Source organism: Diuraphis noxia, unplaced genomic scaffold (genome assembly GCF_037042655.1).
Source record: "Diuraphis noxia isolate RWA-SAM2 unplaced genomic scaffold, SU_Dnox_SAM2 contig0005, whole genome shotgun sequence".
NCBI lineage: Eukaryota > Metazoa > Arthropoda > Insecta > Hemiptera > Aphididae > Diuraphis > Diuraphis noxia.
The window spans coordinates 45,858,605-45,870,022 of NW_028301715.1; the positions used below are offsets into that span (position 1 = coordinate 45,858,605).

The following is an 11,418-nucleotide window of genomic DNA, read 5'->3' on the forward strand; positions in this document are numbered from 1 at the left end:
TACACAACGCTGCTTGTATCGTTATATATATATATATACCATACAGTGCAACACTATATTATATATATATATAATTATATCGCGTCCCACGTATATTACATGCTTATATATATATATATATATATATATATATATATATATATATATATAATGTGTTGAAAATAATATGCCGCACGTGCAGTGTACATCATTCGTCGTATAAAATAATTATTCCACGCATCATCGAGGTATACCTATATATACCGCACTGCACATATATTCGGGGCCGGCATGAAAGTCGATGATGCTGCAGCGGGGATGACGGTGTGTACTATATATATAATAAATGATTTATGCGTTTTGGGTCGAACGCTGTATTATATACGCGGCTTGGAATAACGCACTGCTATTGTTTTAACGGTGAATTACGATTTCAATATGGGGCGATATGTGATGTGTAATGTTGTGTACGCGCTTTTGAAATTGAAGAGCAGTGCAGCACACTGCTGTCGAGTGCGGACGGCGGCGGTGGCGTAATGAAAACAACAAGTAGTAGTCGCGTGTGTGTGTGTGTTTGTTAGTTGTATATTGCAGAATACGACGACGAGTATGCGTAATTTCCGAGTGATTTATCAGAAACATAATAACAATATAATAATAATAATAAGCGATACTACAGACAAACACAAAATTACAACAATATTCAAGTGTCCGCTCGACATTAAAATAATACATTATACACATACATAGGTATAGGTAGGCATATTATATCGGAAATCTAAACATGTTTGTTAATTGAAAATACTAAAAATGAAAAATAAAAAATTGTAAAACGCGAAAAGAACAGCAGGTCATACAAATAAACGATGTCAAGACTCATTATATCACAGTCGAGCACTGGCGAATCATCAATAATAGAGTAGGTAGGTATATAGTAGTTAACTTTGGCTAAATTTTTTTATAATTTTTATATAGTTGCTAGTAATATAAGTGTGATTGTTGTATGCGCTCAGCGCTGGCGGCTAATTATTGTTTTAAATGGCGAGTAGGTACCCAAAATATATAATATGTATAATAATATAATAATTATTGTTTCTCATATACCACGCATAATAATTCGAGTTCAGTTATTTTGTTTTCTCGGTGACGGTACGGGTTACGATATTAAATATATATATATATGCAGACATAATGCGAGATGGTAATTTTTGAGAAACTGCAAACACGGATGAACGTAAAATCGTCGTAACTTATAGGTAAACGGTACCTATATGGTGTGATAGGTGCTCGTATTATTGTAGTATATTATACGGACATTGTGCGTCGAAATGAATTTCACGACAATTTACAATAATAATTGTAAAGTTTTGTCAGAACAACGGGAATAAAACGTTGCAATGCTTTGCGCCGGCCTCGGTATCGTACAGCGTGCTCGGCGTATTTATAGTCGTACGAACGGACGAGACGCCGTACAATAATATGCATACACACAAACACATTACATCCCGCCTATATGATAATAATAATAATAATAATAATAATAATACTTCGGTACAATGCACGACGAGGACCTTTGATTGTGTGGTAAAAATCGTTCCCGCTGTATACATACATATACGTATATTATGTGCCTTATAGATCGTACGAATTATATGTTTATTGTGTGTGTGTGTGTACAGGTATAGTATTATTATACATCACGAGAATACTATACATAGGTGCGCGTATAATATTATAATAAAATATTATAGAGTAGCGGAAAACGTGGAAAATAAAATGTAAAATGATTTATACGCCGAATTCAATGGGGCGACTAACTAAAAAAAAATAAAAAAAATAAACGACATCAATAATAACAAACATTATAACGAATATTTTAAGTGGAAGGTCGGACGACCGAACCGAAAGGCACAAAGCGCGCGTTGGGGTTATATACAGCCGGCCGCCGGACCCTTATTATTATATACGTCATACAATCCATTATTATAATAATGCACACACACACATTTATTATATTTACCTATATGCGATGGTGGGTTGATGCCTATATATATTTATAATATGTATATATACCAACTATTGTGATCGTCGATTTTACAATAATGTCGTACACCGAAATCGAATGTCCCGGAGAACGGTAAACACATATTTGTACAGTCCTATATATAGTGTTGTACTGCACTACTCTCTTCGTGTATACGATAAATTTTTTCCGAATTTTTATTTTTTATTTTATTACTTATTCGCAGTATATGTATACATTTTGAATAAACGTCTGTCGTTTGCCGCCACTGTACCGGTGGCTGCAGCTGATGATATACGAAACGTTTTAAGAATATACCTATTACATCATTTTATATCATGTACGTTTTTATTATTATTATTTGATTCGCTACGGAGGATCGGCTTCGAACTAATTGCAAGCGCGTCCACCTCGTGAGTCCGGCGTGCAGGTCATTCATATAATATTATAATATATGTTTAATAGCCGTATAAGTAGGCGAGTATAGGTACTAGAGATCTCTGCACGCGTCGAGTTTTTTTCAACTCGCTACTATTTTCTATACGAGATTATATTTTCGTAATTTTTTTTGGCTTTTTTAGTTTTTTTTCTTCGACAACTGCAGTCGATATCCATATGTTTTGGCTCAGTCAAGAAAACTTCAAAATGTGCTACAAATCATAGGCCTTAATATTTGTCGTTGAAGTGGGAATCAGAAAAAAAAATGTATGAATGTATGAGATACCACAAATTATCTACTATGATTCTATTACGCACCTACTCACTTCACGTACGTTTTTTGGGTTTGTATTTTGTTGAAATTATAGTTATTTACAGCCGTATTATGGTAACATTGGTTATAGCGTTATAGATATTTTATTATGAATAAATTATGAACAATAAAATAAAAAATTATTCCATGTGTTTTTCTTTATTCATTTGTTTTTAACAGCTTTTGGCTCACGATCATTGTAAAGGAAACCGGACAAACTTTTTAGCAGAAACTCTGGTGCATCAAGGAATGTCCATCGCAGTTTTGCAAACATATTACAGAACGGAAGACAACGAGAGGATGATTAGCGGTGGTCTGTCGGACCAGGACGTCGGGTGGGGTGACCAAACCTGCAGCTGCGTGAGTTCCCGTTGAGCCGATGACGACGGCGCAGTGCAGCACTACAACGTACGGCCTACTGCGGATCAGCCGGAAGTACTCTCTGAGGAGCAAGAGGATGATGTGGTGCTTGACGGCGATAACTAAATATATATATATGGCATGCAGCAGCTACAGGAGCAGGATCAGGATCAGCTTGAGGACGAGGCAGCAAACCGGACTTTGCCGAAGGACCATGATCGCGGAAACGCTGCCCTCGTCCGTGAAACCCGCGGCACGAGTGTTCGTGCTGTGGTCATAGGCAAGCGGACGGCCGAGTGGTTCAGACTAAAAAGTTTGGCCACTGCAGATTGAGGTGTGCCGTGTTCGTCGGACCTTGCAAGTGAGATGGTGACTGCGGGAGGACCTTATGATGGAGGTGACTGTAAAACTGAAGGGTAAAAAGCATGGATGTGATGACAGTAACAAGAAACGCGACACGGCTTCAAAAGTTCCGGTGAGAATAATAATGTTAGGTATTATTATAGTGGAAACTCGCTGGTATAATATCAATCGTATACCTGAAATATTATGAGACAAAATTAATATTTTTTGATTATTTTCACGAATCTAGACATTGTTATATATGTCCTATATTATATGTTGTAATACTATCAATCCATAAGACTGTGTACTTACTTATGTTGATATTATTCTATTATTTGGTAATATTTACATCGGACACGGGTCACAACATATAAAAATCTTGACCATCACGCCGCGTTTGCCCATGGCTGATTTGAGATTTTTCTATGATGTGTTTTATCCGGTAAATTGGTTACATAATTATATGCGTCTTGTCGTGCTTCTCACAGTGAACTGCCATCATACTCCTATTGGATCTGCAACGTCGCTTATTCTTACCACCTTCAGTTTCATCGTCACTTCCGTTAGTTCCTCCACTATCGCGTCACCATCATCTCCGGTTCCGACACACGCACCTCGATCTGCAGCTCGACTTCTTCGCCTGGTTCACATCCGTCCACTCGCCCAATCACAGAACGAACACCTTCGTCGCTAACGGGCGTGCCGGTTTCCCAGATAAATGGGCAGCATTTCCATTACTTATGCTTTCGGCGGTCCTTCGGTCGGTCTTCAAACTCGTCCCTCTGATCCTGATCCTTTATTCCTGCGTCTGCCGCTGCATGCCATATTTTATCGCCGTCTAGTTCACCCTCCTCCTGCTCCGCCGGCTGATTCGCGCTCGGCCGAGTGTTGTTGTACACCGCACTAAGCCGTCGTCGTGGCCCAACGAGAACGCGTCCAGGTCACCACGCATACCCAAGTCTCACGCGATCAGCCCCATCATGGTATCCCGGTCCGACAGTCCTACGCTTTAGTCCTCTCGTTGCCCTTAGTGAAATATGTCTAGTTAGGTGCCATCACTCTAGTTCCATCACGGAATGGACATTCCTCGATTCATCTTAATTAGCGTTTCTCCTTATGGTTCACGAAGTCTGTCCGGTTTTCCTTTGATCGCATGTCTATAGTTAGTATGATGAATATAAATGTCTAAAACGTTTGTTTAAATAAATATATCTTGCGTTACTATGGTCCAATATGTTATTTCGTTTATACTATTTACAACGGAAAAGTTAATAATTCGATTATATAAGCCTGATACCTAAATAGCTGTTTATTTTTACGTTTGAACTAAGATATGCCGATCATTAATATAATAATTAGCAATGGATATAAATTATGAACATAAACTAAAGTAAAGCGGTCGGAGTAGTAATACCTAAGTGCCATCTCAAAAATTACGCATACCTAGTACCTATACCTGAACGCGCATAACATCAAACAAAAATAATTAAATAAAAATTTGAATGAACTTTATTTTTTTTTTCATTACCTACGGTTATAATATTATAAATACAAAATTCGATCGATGTATTATAATATAATATGTTATATTCACGAATCACGATGTGATTTTATAACGTATAATTATACAACTCCAACAGCGTAATATTGTATTGTGTTGTAAAAAATATGGATTGACTACAGCACCCCACCCAAATATTTCAGGAGAGTTGCGCCACTCTATTTAGACTATAAATTATAAAATACAATTAAAATTATTTTTTATACAAATATGAATAAACATGTGATACATCTATACAACGAGGCATTACTTTATCTAACAGGCCACAATTATATGATAGTATAAATATAGAATTCTGATAAACAGCCTAAACAGTTCCCAACATACAGGTCCCAGTTTTTTTTTCTGGTAAAAAAAAAAATATATAGAAATTTAGAAAATATTTTGTCAAAATCAAGTATGGAATTAGAATATATATTGTTTAAAACGGCGTTAATAACAGTTTGTTAGAATTGACCCTAATTCCAACAAAAGTACCATTTTGGGCGTACCTATAACTATACTATGAGTCGGTTTTTCACAACTGTATTGTAATATACCTACAGTTTCAATTGAAAAAAAATAAACAACAAAATAAAATCACATTCAATATACATAATATTCAACTGTAAATATATCAAACAGATATTGTACGAGTAGGTATAGTACTATAGTAACATAATATTTTAATTAAGTAATGTACACTATATGTATATAATAGCTGGTGTAACAAATGTACCATATGTATAATATATACGGAGTAAGCAATCGCGTTATGTTTGCGTGCTAAAACGAACCACCCTGTATAATGTGCATAATAATGTTAATTTATAGTAGACCGGCGGCGGTTGAAATTATTATTGATTCCACGTCGCTGCTGCACCCGTTATAGATGAAAAATGTATATTGTTTTCGCGCAAACGTATATCCTCCTATCAATACAATAAACGACATTATATAATAGGTATCATACGAAAATAATAGCAGCTACAACCGTCGCGGTTGTACTGTTCTGCTACGGAAGCTTCAGATCTATGGCATGATGAGCAACCGAGTACAGCACTCGAAAACCTGTGTATAGGTATACGCTTTTCAGTGACGTATAATAGGGTTGGCTACGTGCGGAAAAATCGATTTTCGAATATCGTCGAGGATCAGACCATCTTACGAGCAGACATGTATATAGGTATATTTGATATTTTTGAGTATGTTAACCACGTGTATGGTAACGATATTAATAATAAATAATAATTGTATGACTATATTATTACATTGTATTATTCGGGTGCCTACGACGATGATGCGTCGAACGGACTGGCAATAAGTAAGCTTTGTATTAGAATAGGTACCATATTATTATACATTATGTTGGATATAATAACGATTATTATTTTAAAATATGATACGCATATAACAAGACTCGCGTCATATATTTTTATTTTCCAATTTCTTCCGTACATAGTTGTAATATTATTATATTATATACACCCCACGCAGTAGTCGTTGACGACGAAATAGAAAATCGATTAATTTTCACCGTCCAAATGTCCAATAATAATAATAATAATAGTCGCAAATCATTAATGCGGTGAAAACGAAATCATTACACTGTCGTCGGCCTGAATGGGCTTTCGACCCGAACCATTGCATCGCAGGCCAAGTAATATTATATTGATATAATAATATCATTTCGTCGGATCAATCAATTGGAAACTAGATTGTTAGACTAATAATTCTCGTGAAAAAAATGTATTTGATACTCATCATTATTACGCTGACGGTTGAAATTATTGTTTGTAGTCCATTTTTTGTTGTTGTTGAAAAAACCATAATAAGTATACACATCTGCAGCAGCTACGATATCGTTATCATCGATTATTCGTAGTTTCACTATCTATTAATAGTTTCAACAGTCATTATAATGGTCCAATGGCATCGAATTTGGAGTCGGCTGGTCGCAATGGCCAAGAAAATCCATACGCGTGTTTATCTCTCTAACGTTATTCATTATTTGTCAAGTAAAGAAAAATAGACAATTTAAAAAAATTTTACTCTCAGAATTCTGATGGTTAAATATGTCCACTAATGCGTGTATAGGTATTTAATGTTACAGTAATTATTACAAAGTTCAGCAAAGGTCATCCGTAATATCAGCACTATAATATTCAGTGCAGTCCCATGTGGAGATGGAATTATTTTTTAATATATTTTGATTTTCGTCGGCAAACAAAAGTCCAGCAGCGTATTCTTAAAAATTTACAGTTGTCCTTCATCTGGTATTATGTTTTGGTGATCGTAATTTTATAATATTTTATAAGTAACCATATTGTAAAAGTCAAGTATTTTACAATCAAAGTATAGAACATGGTTACAAATACCGAAGACAGCCCGTCAGAAAAACTCTACGGCATTACGTTTTGCACCATAAATTGTAAACAACAAAAAATAATATGATAATATGATTGAAAATAAATAATGAACTACATGAATACAAAACTGTTGATTTCATTTATAATGTTAATTGAATGTTTTGCCTGTCTTCAGTTTTATTTCGGAAAAACAGTTTTTCAAGTCTATATACAGTCTAAACCTACCTATAGTATCAAATCAATTCAATTTTAGTGGTTTTTATTATAATATAATTATATCGAAACGATGAATGTTTTTTGGGACGGTTTTTTCTTTTCATAAGTGTATTTATCAGTTTGTGATAAATTTATTGCATGGTATGGTATTAAAAAATACCTACAGAATGAAGTGTGTATATTTTTTTAACTATTTAGTTATTTATGCCATGCTAATAAATATTATATAGCATTATAGCAATACGAGCAAAAATAAAATCACAAACGTTCAAATATTTTAATTTAAAATTTAATGATTGAACATCACGAAGAAAAATATGTTTTTATGTTTGTAACCAAAATCGTTGAATATTGCTGCAGTACCTATAACTATTATATATTATACCTATGTGCCTATGTACGGACGACTAGATTTATTTCCGAGGATTAGATACGCACGTCAAACGCCATTTTATCGTAAATAGGTACCTGTGTGCCTACGCTGCTGCAATATCGTTTTCTGTGCATTTTTAAATATTATATTTGTTGTTGTTGTAATCCGACCATTTGTCATTGAGAATACCGATATATATATATATATATATATAATATATATATATATAGCTACCTAATAAAATATTATCATAATATAATAATAATATAATTTCCACTCGGGAGCGAGTTTTCGAATAATAATGATTTCGAGTATTTCGACTAGATGTGAGCATTACAATATATTATTATTATTATGTATGCGGCGGCCGTATAGTTAACGGGTCGTCGAGCTTATAAACCAAAACACCGAAGTGAACCAAAAAATATTATTGTTTAACGAGTACGCTCCAGACTTGGAATTTTTTTTTTATTCAAATAAGGCTTCAACTCCTGAGGTTACCTATTAGCCTGCAGTAAATACAAAATACAAAATAGTAGTTATAGAGCATTGATCTTAAAGCTATGGGGACACATTATGTTACTTGGAATATTATGAGTACGAAGTTCGGAAGATTCTACGAATTTTATAGGCATTGTTTGTACGTATTATGATATAATCCGAATACGCGTAGGTATAGGTACATATCGCATAAATATATATTTATATACTGTTGTATTATAGATAGTTATATGGGCCAGTCTGTTTTCGACCAAGACCGTACATTTCCATTTTTAGTCGATTCACTTTTCGATCAGATTTTAAAAAAGTTCGATTCCCTTTTCGACCAAAATAAAAATGTATATAATACATTTAAACTAATAAAATGATGATATACAATTTTTGTCAATAATTATTAAGTACGGTATAAATATAAAAACAGTGTTAATATGCCTATAGGTATTTTTACATTTTAAATAATTTTCTAGATTTTATTTTAAATTAATTATTATACAAATTTTTATTTTTATCGAAAAGTGAATCGGCCGAAAAGGGAAGGGTACATTTTTGGTCAAAAACGGCTATGCCCATTTACATATACGCGTTATACTCAGCACACATATATTTCCAATTTCCATATGGGAAATACAAAAAAATTATACACATATATATATATCAATATATATTGTTATACTTTTGTATACATATACAGAAAAAAATATAAATTTTTACGGGAGGTTGAACACACTCGAATCTTCCACCCTCAGTGTGTACGTCACTGATGGTTGTTTAATATTAACAAATGTAATATATTAATATTATTACTATTTATAAATACGGGTACTGCTACACGTTCCGGTGATTTTTGGGCTTACGAAATTCGAAACACTGTCGCGCACACGTGACACCGGCGCATACGATAACGTAGTATTGTAGACGTTTGCCTGTTCCACCGAATGGTTTCCAAATGCAAAACACATTTCGGATAGTTTTTTTGTTCGTAAACCTGATACCCTGCACTCGCTGCAATATCGCATAATAATAATAATATACATCACGCACTCTCGTTCTCGGTTGATAGACCACACGACGGTGACGGTGAAGCGAGGGGGATTTGGTGGTAAGTGGGGGGGGGGGGGGTACTGGACGGGCCATATATCGCGATCTAATTAACCGTTTCCTGTCTGCAGAGCCGGCTGCATCAGCGAAAGCAGTAGAAGCAACAGCAGCAACCGACCGCACACACCGGATCTGTGTCAATCGGATTTCCCCGTCAACCTTCGCCGGATCAACTGGTGCGTGTATGAAATAATGTATAGGTATAGGTATAGGTACTGTATACTGCGCCACCGCGGACGGCCGTTCGCCGAGCAGTGCGTTAAATTATTATTATTATTATTATTATTATTATAGTATAGTTATTATTATATGTAGGTATGTCTAAAAAAATAAAATCGTCCGAAATCAATTGAATGTAACAATAATGATTTCTATAACACAATATCCATACCTACTGCTGACGTGTGCGACGAAAAAATACCATCTCCACAGACTGTCTTATTCGTTTTCGTCGTAGGCACTACTGCTTATAGTCTTCGTCGTCGTACACGACCCGATGGCTTATTATCACGAGAACAGAACGGGCGGTGGAAAAAAAAAACAAAATTAAACGTTAATGATGACGGAATCGTCGATTTGTTCCGTGTTTTTGTCACGGTCCTCGACCGATTCCGTCCCCTCCGTAAAACGAAACGACGAGGAGAAAAAATATCCCCCCGCTAACAAGGCCCCGCATACATGTATTCCAGAAAACTCGATTCTCCTTGAAAAGCGTAACTCTCCTATTGTGCTGCTAGCACCGCTCTCGTCTATAATATAATACGATCTCGGCCGGCTACTCATCGCTCGCTGTCTCTCTATGATGTCTGTCTCTCTCTCTCCCGCAGTGTTCCTCGCGACGTATGATATAATAACTAATGTGCAGCATGGAAATATACACACACACACACACAAATGTAAAAAATAAAAATATTATATACATTACATTTTTATACACGCTTCTTATTGTACACATACACACACACAAGCACATAGAAGCGCTCTCGTAGAGACTTAAAACCACCGAGGACGGTACGCGCCTATTGTTGTGCGGGGCATTCACACAAAGGCACTATACGCACGGATCTCATTGTGACTCCGCGGGGTTATTAGTGACGTTAATAATTGAAAAATATAAACTACCGTGTACCTGCAAAAGTGTAATGAATTTCATCGGGTATTAAGAGAAATATATATATATATATATATATATATTGTGAGAGAGAGAGACACACACACACGCTCGCCATGATAAATATATTTATAGGTATATAAAAGGAGTGACCGAGACGCCGAGGTAATCATCGAGAGATTCACTGGCCCCCGGGTAATATTATATTATTATTATACCCCGGCTGCAGAGACGACAGCCGACGTCCTTCGGTCTCCGGGTCGGGGTTCTCGGCAGATAGTTAGTGTTGATTTCGACGCATACTTTGTAGAATATTGTACATAATATAGCTGATACACGTCGACCGCGGACTTCTGGTACGCGCGTGTACGGAAAAACAATATTTTATCGAACGCGAGTCTCTCGACATTATATGACGGTAATATAGTTGAGAAAAATATCTCTTGCATTTTATAAAAATCAATTAAATCAATGTGATATATATGTCTATGGTGATATATCCTTGCAGCTACCATACGCGTATATTTTTGGATAAATTTTGTACAACAACACCACCTATATAGATAATAATATATCATTTAATATTGTCCAAACCATTGGCGCACATACGGGGGTGCCAGGCGGCGCTTACCACCCCTAAGTCTTAAATTAGCACCCCCAAATTATTTTGAATTAAAAATTTTGTTTTAAGTGTAATTTTGCATTTAGAATGCATTATTTCCAGTTTATATTGGTAATGCAATAATTTTTAC

At 35.4% G+C, this 11,418-nt stretch overlaps 1 long non-coding RNA gene across 1 annotated transcript; it reads left to right on the forward strand.

The window, feature by feature from the left end:
* Positions 1 to 544: 544 nt before the first annotated feature.
* Positions 545 to 3,248, forward strand: LOC149055410 (uncharacterized). Its single transcript, XR_016191996.1, has 3 exons — positions 545 to 902; positions 2,584 to 2,771; positions 2,934 to 3,248. It is a non-coding gene; the product is annotated as an uncharacterized LOC149055410 (long non-coding RNA).
* Positions 3,249 to 11,418: the final 8,170 nt, after the last annotated feature.